Below are 17,430 nucleotides of genomic sequence, written 5' to 3' on the forward strand. Positions count from 1 at the left end.
AAACGTTACGCCGGTTGTAGCCAACACGGATAAAGAGCAACAAAGAAACCTGACAAGCAGGCGTAGTAAAAGCGGGCTTTTCTTATCATTCCGTTACGATCGGGTTGCGCTGGAAATCCTCCTCCCCAAAACCTGATGATATCTGATACGGAAGGGTGGCTTTTCATTTTGATCTGACACACCAGCATTGTTTTAGGTACATGGTTTCTTTTTTTTATTATCAAAGTTCAACTTGATCCACGCAAGGACACTTGTAAATGTGAAAACAATAGTGTGCCGCCATGCTGGGTTGTGGGTTTGGAAAGGGAGTCTTCTCAGTTTTTTTTTGCTTCTACAAAGGAAATATTCCTTCCAGCAGGCTCTTGCCGACTTTTAAACTGTGATGAGCAACAATGGATTTGCCACCACGCGCAAATATTGAACCCAGGGAGGACTGCTTGCTCGCGCAGACAAACAACAAGGTGCAAATGTTCTACCGTGACGCGGAAATTATCGTGCGTGGCGACGCGTACGCGATACACCCGACGTGTAACAACCTCGCGGGAACCATTCAATAAACGGGGTGGAAAAACCGCACCCACTGTGGCGTTACCAGCGAGCGGGCCAATGCTTTATTTTTATTCGCGACCATTAACGGAAACGATTTGCTGCTACGATTGCTGGAAGGTCGGTATAAATTTTTACCCACGCTTAAAACAAACCGGGTTGGGCTGTGGATGGGCCTGTCGCCTGTACCGAACGAACCAAAACCGAATGTTGCAATCGCGGGGGAAAGGAAATTAATGCAAACGAAAAGCAAAAAACAAAAACAAAAAAGCATAGCTAAACTCCACAAAACAACATCAGCCCTCTTGACGATGATGGTGATGACGCCCTTCGAAAAACGGTAATGGTGGTGACGAAGATGACGATGGCCGATTATCGTTACGGCACTAAATTCCCGCTCCAAAGCGGAGGCTTTTTTATTAAAACCTTTATTATCGATAATGTGCAACCGTGGTGGATGGGGTTTGCCGAGCAGCACTTTTGCCTTTTAAAACCGAGGCAAATACCCCGCGACCGAACGCTCACCGCCAGTAGATATAATGAAAATGAAACAGACATTAAGTTGGATGGTTTAAGCGCACGCAGTCACGCCGTGTCGAATGGGATCTCGGCCTCGCCTGAGTGCGGTTACCTTCCCGCCAGGGGCTTCAATTTCGACCGATTCGCTGTGAAGTGTTGTTGTTTGGAAGTACTTGTTGATTTGGCTGTTGCTTTTTTTTTTGGTTATTGTTGTTTCGCTTGGTTGTGCTTTCTTTCAAGTGAGCGGGAAGCACCGTAGAGAAGCTCCCGGTCGCGATAAACTCGAAACAGATCGTTAGACAAGCGGTTACGAACTCACTTGACACGTTAATTAAATTCTCGCTTGACAAGTGGGTGGTACAGTTTTGGGTAAGTATCTGCGTGAGTGTGGGCGAACGTTTGACACAATTGGCTGACAGCTTTATCAATCAAAGGCTGTACCAATATGATCCGTGCAGCGGCGGATCAAACGGTAGGCGGAGTAGGCGGTCGCCTAGGGCCTCGCCATGTTGAAGGCCCCAAAAAAATTTGTGCCGATTGTGCGATTTTTTTAAATTTTACAGCAGAGTTAATTTATAGCAAAAAAATTTATTTATAAGTTAGAAACTTGATCAAAAATATCTTCCTTGATTAAATAAAACATTTGTTTCTATGTGATAAATTAAATGCAGAGAAGATTATCGACTTTGTGACTTTAAAGTATAAACGAAATTGCACCAGGATTTCCGAATGTATGGTACCAGGAGAGCATCCACGGAAGAGGTAGCTCCTGATACTGCGCCGTAAGGTATGCAATGTTTAAACACTAACTTTGCAACCAACTTGCAATGCAATGTGCCGTAAGGTATGCAATGTTTAAACACTAACTTTGCAACAAATTTTCCGCCGTAAGGTATGCAATGTTTATACACTAACTTTTCACACAAACCAGCTGTTTTTAGATTTCCGATACCAGGAGAGCATGTCTCTCAAGAGGTGACCCTCAGACACTCAGGCACTCAGTCACTCAGTCACTCATGAGTGCCAGTCACTTATGAGTGCCAGTCACTTATGAGTGCCAGTCACTCATAAGTGCCGGTAACTCATGAGTGCCGGTCACTCATGAGTGCCGGTAACTCATGAGTGCCGGTCACTCATGAGTACCGGTCACTCATGAGTGACTGACACTCATGAGTGACTGAGTGCCTGAGTGTCTGAGGGTCACCTCTTGAGAGACATGCTCTCCTGGTATCGGAAATCTCAAAACAGCTGGTTTGTATGGAAAGTTAGTGTTTAAACATTGCATACCTTACGGCGCATTGCATTGCAAGTTGGTTGCAAAGTTAGTGTATAAACATTGCATACCTTACGGCGCAGTACCAGGAGCTACCTCTTCCGTGCATGCTGGTACTTTAAATTCGGAAACTGGTAGTTTTCGAAGAAATTTTTCACGAAAAACGGGAAAGTTAGTGTTTAAACATTGCATACTTTCGGCGGTTTTCGAGCAAAATTGCTGTACAAGGTGCTACCTGTTCCGTGGATGCTTTTCTGGTATCGGCAATCTGAAAACAGCTGGTTTTGTATGGAATTTCGTACCAGCCGACGGGAAGTTTGAGCGAAATGAAGGATGCTTTCCGTTTCATCCATCTTCCTCACACTAGTGATCGCTCTCACGGGTTTGATAGTATGCAATGCAATAGTGATGGGCAAATTTATGGGCCACACTGCAGGTGTCACCTCTTGAAAAACATGCTTTCCTGGTTTCGCAAATCAGAAAACAATTGTGTTGTTCATCGCCTAAAACATCAACAAGAGCGAAACAGGTTTTTAAGAAATTTCTCTGATTGTTTCCGTAAAGTAAACCGATTGAAAACTGTACCTTGGGCGAAAAATCGTAGCAGGCGTTAGATTAATCAGGAATCGTAAATGAACGTAAATCGTAGAAAATGTGATCCAAGTAGTGGCGTTATGGTTCTCCTTAGCGCATACAAACGTTTATATATAGACTAGCTTACTAGGCCCGTTTACAGGGCTACGCAACAGAACTCCGAGATGTACGCAAGGGAGCTTTCTTTCCGAGACTTTGCTGGTGTTGTTACATCATGTTTGAAGTACATCTCCCTAACACCGATAATGCCGTAGCAAAATTATGGGCCCCCCTTGAAAAATTCCGCCCTGGGCCTCCAAGGAGATTGATTCTCCGCTAGATCATAACGGGCATAACGGGGTTCAAAGAAAAGGTGAATAAATATGTTATGCGCTAAAAATCCGTTTTTTTCAACTGGTGGTTGATGTTGAAATCAAAAATGTTAAGTATCTATCAAAAAATATCATATTACATCAACGTTCGTAAAACCGTGAAGTAAAACGAAATCATCAAACGAATGATCAAATCTATCCAAACAGGTACCACTATCACTTCGCTTCTAAAAAAATCTGAAAATATGATTCTGAAAATCAGAAATATTTGCAAAAATATCAACTCAACTCCGGCAAACAACGGCTAAAATTACTTTCATTCGTTGACACACATTCTTCTATGAATATTTAAACGTTCCACTCATTCTAATACGACAACACGTATGATCAACGTTCAAACCCACTTTTCTCAGAAGAACATTATTGCTTTTCGGTCTCCTCAAATTTCTAAGAGAACTGTCAACCGATTGGCTTGAAAATTTCGCAGTCATTTTACACACAATTTACTAGTGCTTGTGGATCGTTTCACACTACCCCCTTTTTGGAATGAAGAAAAATGTTTAAAGTCACTTCAAAGCTAGTACTATACATTAACACTTTTCTCAGAATTGCTACTACAATAAAGTTTCCTGTTTATAAATATCTCAAGCATTTGGATTCCGATTATTTTTAACATTAATATAGTGGATACCGTAAATTCCTTTTATCCGAGTATCTATGAGCTTTTCCCGCGGAATCTTTATATATTTCACCTGAAGTGGCATCGCCCCTCCGCATTTAACTCGATACCATATAGCTTCATTGAAAAGAAGCTCTTTGATCTTTAATACTTTAATCAAATTATTTATTAATACAATACATTAATACGAGTAGAACAGCAAACTTCATCATTATCGAAGACATGATCTCTCAATTGCTGCAGCAGATGCTTTTAGAATTATACTTTGAGGTAAACCGAAAAACCATTTCAACTAACATCCTTTTGCCATATCATGTTCTTGCCTTCTACTAGTCAAGCTTTAGCCAAAACCATCTTCTTCACAAAACACCAGCACGCCCAGATGCAATATCTGCTGCTTGCATTTCCCATTTAATGAACAATCATTAATTACAACCGATTGTTTGCATTGCGGGTGTGGATCCCCACCTGACGTTCATTAAAATTGTGTCCCCGATAATCCTGCCACCCGTTCCCGACCCATTTTCACATCCCTCCCGCGGCCACATTATAATGATGAGCCTCGTTTTCCATCATCTGCCCAACCGGTGCTGCTGGTGTTTTTATCCATCTCATTTTTTATCCGATGCCACCACCAACACGAGCCACACGTCACGTACTACAGGGGATGCGTAGTAGCAGGACGAAGGTCAACAGAGAACCGGACCGTCAACATTATCCGGGGTTGTCGTTGTTTTCCATCTGAACACCCGCATCCGGATTCATTCGCTCGCTGTGTGTGTCTGTGTGTGGGCATCGCGGAAGAATCATGTCGGAGCAGTTTGTGAAATTAATTAATTATAATAAAATAACGCGAACAAATATCATTATAGCTGAAATTGATAACGGATGCACTCACCTGCCCCAAACTCCGAGCCGGCCTCTGGATGCAATAACGAACCGGCACCGGCACCCACACGCATTCGCTGCCACATTGACGATGGTCAAGCGACAGGGAAGGATTATGGGTTCCGGAACTTTGCTGGTGGGTTCGGATAGGGCTACCCAGCGCGATGGTCATGCCAAAGCAGTCTCGAGACTGCAAACAAGCGGTTGGTTGGTTGGGCAGTGGGCAGGAAATCCCAGATTAATTGGATGCGCAATCCTCCATCCGGGTTTGCTGATGTACTGCTGAAGTCCGGTGCAAAATCGTACACAGGTGCAGATCCGGCATGCATCGCACCGCCCGTACCCCATCACCCGACTACTGGCCGATACCGGCTGCGTACATTGGTTCTCCGTCATCTGTCTTGCACAACCGTGTCAGAGTCGGCATCCAGTACGGACAAAAGAATGACATAGCACACAGCCATCGATGGTGGCGTTGGATTTGAATGAGATTCAACTCCTCCTCAACAATGGCGACATCCACCGATTGTGCGTTGGTGATTATGCGGTACGGTTCTGTTCATTACGGGGCTAATAAAATTTATCACATGGTTCCGGCCTGTGTTCGGCCGGTGCATTGTGCAGCTGTTGCTCGGACCGTACCGACGACCGGGCAAAACAAATAGAGCCAGATCAATAAACACATCCATCGTGCTCTCTAATAGTGGAAAAGTGAGTGCACAGAGAGCGATAGAGGAAAGAAAATAAACAATCCAAATTGGGAAGTCAGTATATTTACGAGATTTATTATGGAATACTGGTAACAGTAAACAAATCTCTTTGAAAATGTCATGTTACGCTTAGTCAACGAAGAGTGATTTTTGATATATTATATTCTAGTTTTACATTTCTTGAGTAATTTTTTAGAAGAAACACATGTTCAACTATTGCATACCTTTAGGCTGAATTGTTGATATATTTTCCAACTTTAATTTTAATGCTAATTATGGTTGTAGCAAGTGTTGTGTAACTAATTAAATAATGATTAATTCGTTATCCGTTATGTATGTATGTTTATCATACGTGAATTAGAAAAATCGGAAGGATACAAATAAACGCGGTTTAATCAGAGAGAAAGTAAATTATTCACTGCTAAAAATGCTGCACATTAGAAAATTTACCAACTCCATGCAACAACAGCGAGTATGCAACAGTGGTATAGTGTTATTAAAACAAACACAATATCTAGCATCAAAATAGAAATTTGCAAAAGCAATCCAGCAAAGGATCGATCTCAAAACCACCAACCGATAGTTTCATTCGCTAGTTTAACTTTTACATTAATTAAACGACAAAAGATAGCTGCATTCAGGTTCACCACAGTGGTACTGAATTACCCTGTCTAAACGCTTCCTTTATCAATTGCCTTACAAACCTTTGGTTTTGCTACAAAACGATATAAACAAATACTTTCCCGCCACAACGCTAACCGATAGCTCGTTCGATTCCGGCGTTCGATTTGCGAGTATCAAAAAGATCAAACAAAGTAAAATATACCGTCCAATCGTAACACCAGCGCGTTCGACTGCAAAATCCTCACGAGCTGTAACCGATCGTCGTCAAGCGAAGCAACCGCAATCGAGCGTTTCCATGCACTTCATTTCGGCGACTTTCGACCGTGCGGTTTGATGCGGTTGTCGGCGTCACGACCACGTGCAAATGTTGTTTCCCATCCAAATAGCATCATTTATGTTGCCGTCCGCAAACTTTTCCAGGAGACTGAGGCAAGTCTGAAAGGCAAATGAATTTTTGATGTTTTTCTACGCCACGGGTGCACACATCACCTCAGAGGTGGATGTCGCGGGAAAAAAATGTCGAATTGATGTGGTTTAGTAGCGCGAATTGCATACTACCAGGCGCTCCACAGTGAGTGACCGTGACAATGAAATGAGGAAAGAGTGCGTGTGAGTTTTATATGTTTCGGTATGATTTTAACAATCGGCATTTGCACAAACCTTGCCTCGCAAGAGGTTCACTAGCATTAAACAATGCTTCCTCGTTTCGATTTTGTGTGGCCTGCCGAAAAGGGAGAGAATAAAAACGAGGCTCATCAGCAGCATGCACCTATTGTCACCTCGTACGTGGATTGCATTACGCATCGAATCAGAAATAATTATGCCACCACAAGTCACGCACAGCAGAAGTGCAAACCATTTCCAGCCCTGTCGACAGTATCCTGCGGGTCAGTCTGTTGGTGAATAATTTAATTGAAATCACAAATTTCAATCCAGCCGGAAATCTCCACCCGGCCGAACCCGCTCCAACCGCTCCAATGGCTCGGCTGTGATGGTGGGTGTGTTAGTTTTCCACTTTGCTAAAGGCCTGGGATAGACCAAGGATTAAAGGCGAAATGCTGGCATTTCGGGGCACATGGCGGTTGGCTTCCTGACCGAACAGAATCCCCAAAACTTCCCGGAAGTGGCCAGAGCCAGAGTTGCAGAGAAAGGAACATAGGGCGCGAGTGAGCGAGCGAATCCCTACGGGTGGAAAATTGCGTCAAAATCACACTCCGAACAAGCGAGTGACCTCACCGGACCGTTTATCATCGTTCCGCAACACTAAAATACCTACCGTCTGCCCAGCGTCACCAGGGCCGCCGCGTGCCGTACCGTACCACCGCGCCACCGCGTGACAAGTGACACTTTATAAATTTTGAAAATTAATTAAACTTCGTTTTTAATTAAATCGAGCTCAACTTTTTACCGGCGGATTATCGAGCCCGAACACATGGTGTTCGCTGCTGGTGCCTGCCACTGTATGCTTGTGCGTGTACGGAAGGGGGCAAACCGTGTGTGTGTGTGTGTGTGCGTTCGAAAACTCTACCAACTTCGTGCTTTCGGTTGGTCCTACTTTGCGTAAACACAGTGCTCTAGCTAACTGCTGTGAAAATATCCACCGCTGCCAGGCGCACATTCGGTGATGAGGCGTAAAAACGCGTCAAAAACCGCGACACCACGCGCTGACGCGTCTGGTCGGTACCGAGCTAATCCCAGGTGTTTACATATTTTAGGCTTTGCTAAGCATTAATACTCACCACGTGGCATTCGCCGGTACTTTTCGCACCTCTGTCTCGAATTTTCCACCCCCACCGTTACCGTTGGGTGCGCTCGCACGGCTATTTGTTCGATCGCAAATAATCGGTTGGTAGTAGACAGCTATCATAATATTCAATTAGAGGCATGGTACAAAAGCAGGATAACGCTTGTATGGTAACCGGAAATGCAGCCGGAGCGTGTGATCGAAATTAATTATGCCACTAGCGCGGGCCTTGGCTGGAATGTGCACGATGATCCGACCCTCACCGTGCACCCGGTTTCGCGGAATGATCGTGGTGATGAGGTGAGAAACATGCGTGTTGGTGTGCTGATTGATTTATCAGCCGGTATGAGCGAAGCTGGCCGGGATTGTGGTCAAGCTGTGACCGAGTCTGTTCGTGCAATATTAAAACATCACCCTCCGAACGGTGCACTTGTTATCACCGGGGGTTTTTTATTTGCACATGAAGAGTCGAATATTTAATCCGATTGATGAATGGGAATATTCTTTGTTAAAGTCAAGTGAAAAGCAAATATTATGCTAGTTGCATAAAGAGAGGTCTCGCGTTTGGATTGTTGCATGAGAAACATGGATGAATGAAAACACCGTCACAATGTGCAAAAGGGATAAGAGCCGTTGGGCGATTTGGCGGTGCTACTGCGGTAATTATGAGTAATTCTTCAATGGTATTATACTCCAAAAGAACATAAACCATTTAAGCAAATAAGAAGTCCAAAAATGGAGGCTTTAAAGTGAAAACTAGTTCAATTGTTTTCATTAAATAAAATATAAATGATGGAACATTAAAATCAACATACGTTTTTAACACATGCAGGTAACTCTAGAGAACAATTACCCCTGAGAAGATGCAGTTTCAAACCACACTTCAAATTCTAGAACTAAGAAGTTAAGAAATGTAGTCCAAAGTGTATCGTATCGGTAATTTCTCCGGGGGATAAGAGCTTCTCGCTGAACGTAGAATGAGTATCTGGACAAGATATAAATTGTAATACGTTCTGAACCATGTGAGATGGTGCGAAAAAATATCATTTGGACGAAGTGATCTCCATTGCCGGCGAGATCAGCTTGACAGTTGATAGAATCCATAGACGAAATACACCGATTTGTATTCAGTGGCAAGGACATGGAAAATGACAACTCGCACGCCAAATTTCCGAAGAAGAAAATTCTTCAACGTTTAGCGATCTATGATCAATAAATATAATTTTATTCTGAACGACAATCATTTTATCAAGAATGAACTGGGATTGGTGGGTTGGTTGGGAAAGATAATTTTAGCCAATAGTTATTAAGGTCTAACCGTTTTATGACTTACTTATCAAGCTCTATATCTGCTTCGTGCCCTTCTGTTCTGTTGAAGGAGTCCTCTTAACACCTCATGATCAAGTCGACATCGTCTACCAGCGCAGCCTTTCTGATGGATGCATCAACGCCTACTCTGTCCATGTGAAGGATCTAAAAGATGTAATGTCCTGGGTCGTTCAGTGTCATTCTCATGACGTTACCATCTTCCGGAGAGCCTTACTTGCTGTACGATAGTAAGTTAATCGTTCAGCTCAATTGTAGAGCTCATTGTTCGTAGAAGGAACAATGGGAGCTGAACCAAACAGTGACATTATTTATATTGTCGGACAGGCCACTTCTTCGGTCTGTGAGGCACGTTGATGCTACGTTAGATGAATCCAGCAGCCTGAACCATCCATTAACAATCCAGCTCCAGTGGGTTGTCGAGATCGACAACTTAAGGTATATATGCTCCTATCGGGTTAGCATTTCGGATAAGTGGCGTAAGGTGACTTTGCACGATCCTCATTTTCTTGACATCCTCATAAACGTACAAAATATAGTTTGATTACATAAGCTTTTCAAATGCATGCTCTAATTGTTCGGGTTAAAAAATGATCGGTTTTAATATTATTTTTGTTTAGGAATGTTAATAACTTTTGTGCGATTTGTAGCGATTCGGAGTAACGTTTATTGCTTAATTGTCTGCTTTTTTATTGTTCGATATAATTGATTTAATTTAAATCGATATAAACCCGTCCAATACATAAGCAGTATTGGTATCCGATGTTTATTTAAGCTTATTCTTCGTAATATGGTCGCAGGACCAAATAACTCACTGTATTCCATTATGCTCTGATATATCAAACTTTCACGATTAATATCAAAAGTAACATCGCTGCGTGAATAAGCCAATTAATGGATTCTAATGTACTACAAGATTATATACTGTGACTGTCACGGAATACTGTTGCCACTTCATTTCTCGGAACCGCAACTAGGTAATCTTTAAATAGATTTGTTGATTGCTATTGATTGATTGAAAATGCAAATTCAGTGCGCAGCAATTAAATTTTCCATTCATGCAACTAGAACAGTACAATATTCTCCCAAGGTTGTAAGAAGGAATTTCTGCTGAATATAACCATTCTTCGAGATGTGGTCGATACATACTGTTTACTGTAATAAAGTAACATGTCAGTTCTTATAAGTGATACAATACAGTCGAATTGTATTAAATTTCTACTAATTTTAAGAGAAAATCACCAGAAATCCAAATGAAAAGTAGGAACTTTTATTCCTTTGAGGTTATTTTAAATAAAAAAAAAACACTTTATCAAGAAATGGAAAACTATTGTCTTACTACCCAATAAAACGTTTCAACCTGAATGCGACGCTGCCAAACATTGTGTGGCATTTTCCTGTTTACTTTACCCGCTCGAAACACGGCGTAAATTTGTTCTCCGTTTTTTCGGTTCTGGTTCGTCGAAAATTATGCAGCGCACCAACGTTGACGTTTCCATTGATCTATTTATAGTGTGCAGCAACCGCACATGCACACTGTGTATGTACCGCACCCATAATGGTCGGATTGCATTTCACCCTGAACCGGGTCGGAGGCCCGGATTTTTTTGTTGTTGTTGTGTTTGTTCATTTCATGTTATGATTCTCACTACATAAAAGGGTTCGCAACGTCCGAGCGCGCATGGTAGGGTTCAGCGAAGCGGTGCCCCAAGGCAGAACAACCACAACAAACTTCACCCTCACTACACATTTCGCTACTGATGAAAACAACAGCAACAACAAAAAGTAAACTCAAGCGTGATAATCGGTAAGTCAAGAAAGTGCAAAAGGAACCGACGCCGTTGCTGATGTTGATAAATCGGAGAAAATGAGATCAGCGTGGATTTTTAGGTTGATGGCAGGAGCAGCACCGGGCTGATGCTATCCAAACACGTTGCACTTGCATATGCACCGAGCAGACAAGAAGTCAGTTGTCTTGCACGACCATCATCCTCCTACCGGGAAACGTGTTTGTTGTTGTTTGTGGCGTTTGTTCGTCGAAAACCGGTTGCTCTTGCTGGATGGTTGGAAAAGTCGGGAAATCTAATTCCCCCCCCCCCCCCCCCCCCCCCCTTGCGCTGGCATCCAGTTCTAGGGAGTGGAAAGGCCTCAAAACGTAGCACTTTGCTATGGACATAACGAGAAACGGGAAAAAAAACACACACACACAGAGAATATCAGGCCCGATCGCTACGACGTCGTACGCCTCGTAAATCATACAAACTCGCCTTGTTCGTTTCGCTTGTTTCGGAGATTTGTTTTCTTCGCCGTACCATTTCCTTGTTTGGGGTTGTGTCGCGTGCGTTTGGAAACATCTGGATTCGTTACATCACAACACCACGCTCCATTCGATCGTTCATTTGATCGTTTTACAATGCTCTAGATTTTATAAACGATTCCCTCTCTCTCTTTCTGTCTCAACCTTGTATGTACGTTGCAACTAACACCCCTTTCGCCAACCGAGTTGCATTGTTGCCGTTTACCTGTGCACCCTGTGTTATCAGAAAGAATGGTTTACTAAAATAAAAAAGGAACCTCCCAACGGACGATAAATCACTGCCAGTTTAATTGGTCTTCCGCACTCGCGTGTTGCGCTAATTGTGCGGAAAAAGCGAACCATTTCCAATTGATTTGTGTGCGTTTCGGTCTGCGATCTTCATCGCTCGCTAGGCTCGCGTTGAAGTCGAGTGGAAATCTAATGGGTTTTTGATTTATCCTTTTCCGTTATTGATGGGCGGTGCGATGGAAGTTGAAGTATGGCGTTTTGTTGTGATGGACCGAATGTTGCTACCTCCAACCATTGTGGGCGCTTGCATCGTGTGTTGTTCATGTGTTGGAAATATCAATCATTTCTATCACTTATTTGAACAATCTCTTGGAATTAGTTAAAACATTCACAACGAAAATGCGTTTTTTTGAACGCTTGAAGCAATCACCTTTGGACCGCAATCACCTGTTTGGGCAAATAAAAATAAATATTGGTTTGCAAAACAATGTTCTAATGACGTATAACAAGCATTCGACGGCGTTTTTAAAAATAAAAATCGAAGGGAAATCTTGGAAAATGTAAAATTCTACAGGTAAAAGGTATAAAAAATATTATTTATCTATGTTTCATCATTTCTTTCCTAAAATTTATACCAATCACCTGTTAGCCGATGTGGGCCAGGAAAATGTGAGTACCGATTTACAAAATGCTGGAACTAATAGTGAAAGTTATTTTTAATTCTTTCTGCTTTGTTTCCTTTGTTTCTTACGTACTCACAATAAATTTCTACTGAATATTCTACGCTTTTAGAAATGTAGTTTTTCTGAAAGTAATTTACTAATCTAACTAATCAGAAAGCTCAAAATTATTTCAGTTCTCCAAACAATTACTTTTAATAAATGCGGTGTCACTGCCACTCACATTGCCGATTTGCGTTTCTTGCGAAAGGAAAAGCATACCTTCAAATCTCACATGTGTGGCTTGATTTTAGTTATGCATGTTCATACAGTACCACATCAAAATACACTGAATCAACCTGTCCAATACGGGCAATGTTAAAAGTATTATCATGTTGATCTCAATTTGGCAACCAGTTCCGCTCCGTCAAACACTCTTGACGTGTCATATTTAGTCCCGGAATGACTGTTGCGCGATGTAGAACGTCCTTTCGATGCATTATTAGTGTACACAACTCTCTTCTCGGTCATTGCATAGTGGGTTCATAATGAATTCCAGGTATTGTAGACCTAATTAGGGACTCGTAACGCAAATATGGTTATTAAGTTTTGTGGGAAATCGGGAATTTTTGCGGGAGACAAAAATTAATTCTACCGTGGCAAATTATGTAAGCAGAATCTTCGTTAAAAATGTATTTGACATTAAAATTTGTGATAATAAACCGTGTGAGTAATTGCAGTATTATATGGTCAATTATTGTATTCTTAAGAATGTACTGAACAGTGGTGAACTAAGATTAGGTCAAAATGTAACCAACATTAAAAATCGAAAAATTATAATTTACGTTTGGACAGCAAACATATGACATCAAAGTGGAAGTATAAAGCATTTAAGCTTATATTCCTTCAAGGAATACACATTGAGCAAAATCAATCCTCCCCCAGGATGCATCATAACGTGAAGGGATGCGTGACGATTTTCCAATAAAACCGTAATCCGATTGCTGCTCACGGCAGGAATTATTCAACAGGAAGCACATCGTCCCTCCCATAAGCTCGGCCGTTCAATAAGTTTAATCGCATTGCGATGAAACATTGTCGCGTTTTGCATCAGCATGCAAAAGCGCACGCCATCTACCGGGCGGGCACTGAAACACAGCAGCGCTGGAATATAAAAGAGTTGTATCCGATCGCATCCATATTTCCCAGCGAATTGGCCAATAAATATGGTCTCTGTAAACGATAATTTGAAATTCCATTCACGTGCTGCATATTCCGCGTAAAAAGACTGCGGAAGAAACAAACATGGATGGATAAAAGAGAAAAATCGTTTATTTCACCATAAACAGCAGCGCCCAAGTGTAAAGGACACGCGAAAGCGAAAGCAATTGAATAGAAAATAGCACCCATTACGGTCCCGTTACGATCACGCACCGTGATGATGAAATTGATATTCTGCGGATGGGTAGGTAGGCTCAGGTGAGTTCCAAGAACCGCCCGGGATCTCGAGCACATTTCCATACGGACCAACCTTCCCATTGGGGGACAAACATAATCATCTGTGTGCGTGTTTTTTTTTCTTTTTCATCGCCTCGGGCAAGGTAGGAGAGAAAAAAAAAGCAGCTACAAAATAACCGTACCAGACACAAGCTAGACACGTCCTTTGATTCGCCATAGTTTAGGGCTTCAGGAGAGCACAGTAGGCACCGGGGGAAGCAACATGCGACAACAAGGAAAAATATATGAATGAATGCCAAGCAAATAATCTACACCTAATTTCACGCCTCTTACGCTGCGCTCGTAAAATACATGGCTTTTCAATATTTATCATCGCAAATCCTCACCATTACTTCTCATTTGCATGGTAACGGTACGGAAAACGGAACCACCCGAAGCATGTTTTGGCGCTGGAACGCGGAAATGTCGTACATCGTCAACCGTTCGGGACGGGTGTTTGTGCCGTGACAGCTCAAACGACCCTTGAAATCCCACCCGGCGGATGTCGGATGAACTGTGACGAGGTTTGCGTACGGTGGAGCTACCAACGGTGGGTGGTTTGGTGCAAAATATTTCCACACTCACACACACATTCTCTGACATACTTTCGCTTTTCGCCAGTTTTTTTCCGCCCCGTTTCACCACACCATTCGCAGCGCTACTGAAGAAAGCGGAAGCGAAAGGAAGAAAAACCCTGCGTTTTGTATTCGTTCTGGGGTTAGTAAATAATCTTGGGAAAAGAAACTCAGCAGCAGCAGAAAGAGACCCACACTTCCGGTCCACGTGCCCTTGACATCGTGTTGAATATTTCAAAAGTCATTCAAGCGGTAAGTCGCCGCGGCGTCAGGACAGGTTTTTGCGAGCCACTAGCACGAGCTTAGAATAAATTTCTTCCTCGCTCCGGTGGCTCACTCGACGGACTCGCTATCACCTCCACCCGATTGCTCCGTGAGCATCCCTTTCGGTTTAGCGGCCAACGGTACAGTGGAATCATTCCGGTGAAAATCAGTGCCATTTTTGCGTTCCTGAAACTGTCACACGATGCCACCCCGTTTTCCTTAACCCACCCAGCCCACACCCGGCCTGCTTCGTCCGTGGATTAGATGAATGTGTTTCCGTAAGCGTAGCATGCAGGATTTTGACAGCTTTCGGTTTCGGGCTTAAGGGTTGCGTTCGATATTTTTCCGGTTCCGTCGGGTATAATAGCGCACGGAATCCCCTCCGGATTCTCAACTCTCCAGAGAGAAGAGGTTTAAATTTCTTAACCCGTTACGTTGCAAATGTGTGTGTGTGTGAGTTCTTGAATCCTTCGTCCTCGACGTGGAGGTATTTTTTGAAATCGTTTATGTTGATGAACCATATTAAGGGTAATCCGGTACGAGCGACTACGATGGACAGTTTTTATGGAGCGTCTATGCAAATGATGGAACGTGAAAAATCGATATGAAGTTGGGTTCGGAGCTCAAGTTGTGGTTTTTGTCAATCTTTTTAAAGTGTATTGCTCACTGTTGTTTGTAAAATGTTTGGAATCTACTTTAAGGATGCTATGCGTTATGGATCATTGCTTAAATTTATTTATTTTAATATTCCCTAGAATAGCAGATCATTAATAAACGAATTATAACCGGATTTCCACAGTATTGAATATCGACTGACATTTTACTGACAGTAAGTATCATATTTCATATTCTGCGATATGAGATCTACCAATGGATAAGTGTCAGTCAATCAAGTCAATCTTGTATGTTCGTTAATTAATCCGTTCTACAGCAAATAATGTTCACTTTAAGTGTATTTACTGATCGTTTTGTTTGTTGCATTTAATTAAACTTAAAATGTTATTATAATACACACTCTCGATTGAATTAAATGATGTGTTTTTTTTTATTGAGACCATTCAGTAGCCAATTATTAATATTTATTGAGCAAGTTTTAAAAAGGCATTTGTCTCATGCACGCCATTCGCAGGCGTAGCACCACTGCTGCGTCGTTAGGATGATATTTGCTAACATATAAGACAAAAACATCCTAGGATTTGAAAGCCCGCATACTGTCTTGTGCTACAGAAATTCTTTTCTGAGCATCAACAACTCCACAAGTGCTTCGCGGAATTCTGTCTGGGATTACTCGATGTGTCCCGCTAGAAGCTCTTCGATATGATTATTTTCAAATCCCAATATCAAACGTAACACGTTCAGTGGTATTCTGATCTGGCATTGATCTGAGCAACTTCCGTACATTCCATATCAGAACAAAATCACTTCAATGTAAAGACTTCGGCATTAGGTAGCGATGAAAACGAGTCCCAGAAATTCATATGTGAGATTTTTATAGTTAAAAGAGTTATTAGCGTACCATTGAAAATTGCCCGTAGGGATAGTAAAAAAGGTTTGCTTTACTTCTAAATATGTGCAGTTAAAATAATAGATTTTCTCGAATGCAACGTTGCAATAATTTATGTGATTTAATGTAAAATTGATACATTTGCAGTCAGTTTCATACTTCAATAGCAATTAAATTATGTTACAGAGTTGATGAAACAACTGTATCACTATATTCAACGACCCGGCCTCAATCACTGCCGTTTCGTAGCGTTCGAACCAAAGTACACTGAACTCTAGGCATTCGGCATTCATGCTACTACTTTTTGACCAAAAATTCCGAACATGACCCAAACAAAACTGCCCCAAACATGGCCAGGGAGATGACCTACAATGGTGCACCATTGTTCAAACATTTCAATTATTCCCAGACGCGCACTGAGCGTGTGTGTGTTGCGTGTAGAATTATGTGTACGAAGCCAGAACACATTGACGCGTGGAAAACGTGAACCGGGCGCATAGTTTATGTTAACGTGCTATGGCTTTCTAAAACACATGCCGTGATTTATGTGGCACACAGACGCGCGTAGTGCAGCGTGCAGAAGCAGAAGCAGCAAAATGGTCGAATTGTTCGAATTTTTGTTTGCTTCCACAATGCGCCTCCCTCGACCTCGAAGCTGCAGCACGAAATATTATGCAAATATTCAATTATTGGCCAGTGCCAGTTTCGCAAACTCATATTCCGTTTCCGATTTTTGGCCAGCGAATTGTTAGCGCCCACTGCCCACACCGCCCGACATTCCCTTTTTATCATAGCCCTAATGTAGTTATGGCGAGTGGTTGAAAAGCGATACACGATCGATGGGACATCCGAGTTTATTTTTAGCACCAAACGATGAAAAATATTCGGCACACGGTGATACATTCTAGCTTGCACGTCGCTCAATTCCGCAATCGAATGTTAAGTGAATGTGATAGGAATAGAGGCAGCGGCAGAAGAAAAAAAAATAATTGGAAAACATAATTGAACCGACTCCGGCCGGATCAGTTTCCGTTTTCCATTTTCCCAAGGTTAATTTTTCAATTATTCTCTAGTCTAGCGTTGCTGAGGCTGACCAATTCCCGGTGCGCGTGTGTTCAGGGTCAGCTGGCCCAAATATCGAGGGCGTAATAATTTCCCTCGGGAACACGTCC

Source organism: Anopheles moucheti, chromosome 2, assembly GCF_943734755.1.
Source record: "Anopheles moucheti chromosome 2, idAnoMoucSN_F20_07, whole genome shotgun sequence".
NCBI classification, from domain to species: domain Eukaryota; kingdom Metazoa; phylum Arthropoda; class Insecta; order Diptera; family Culicidae; genus Anopheles; species Anopheles moucheti.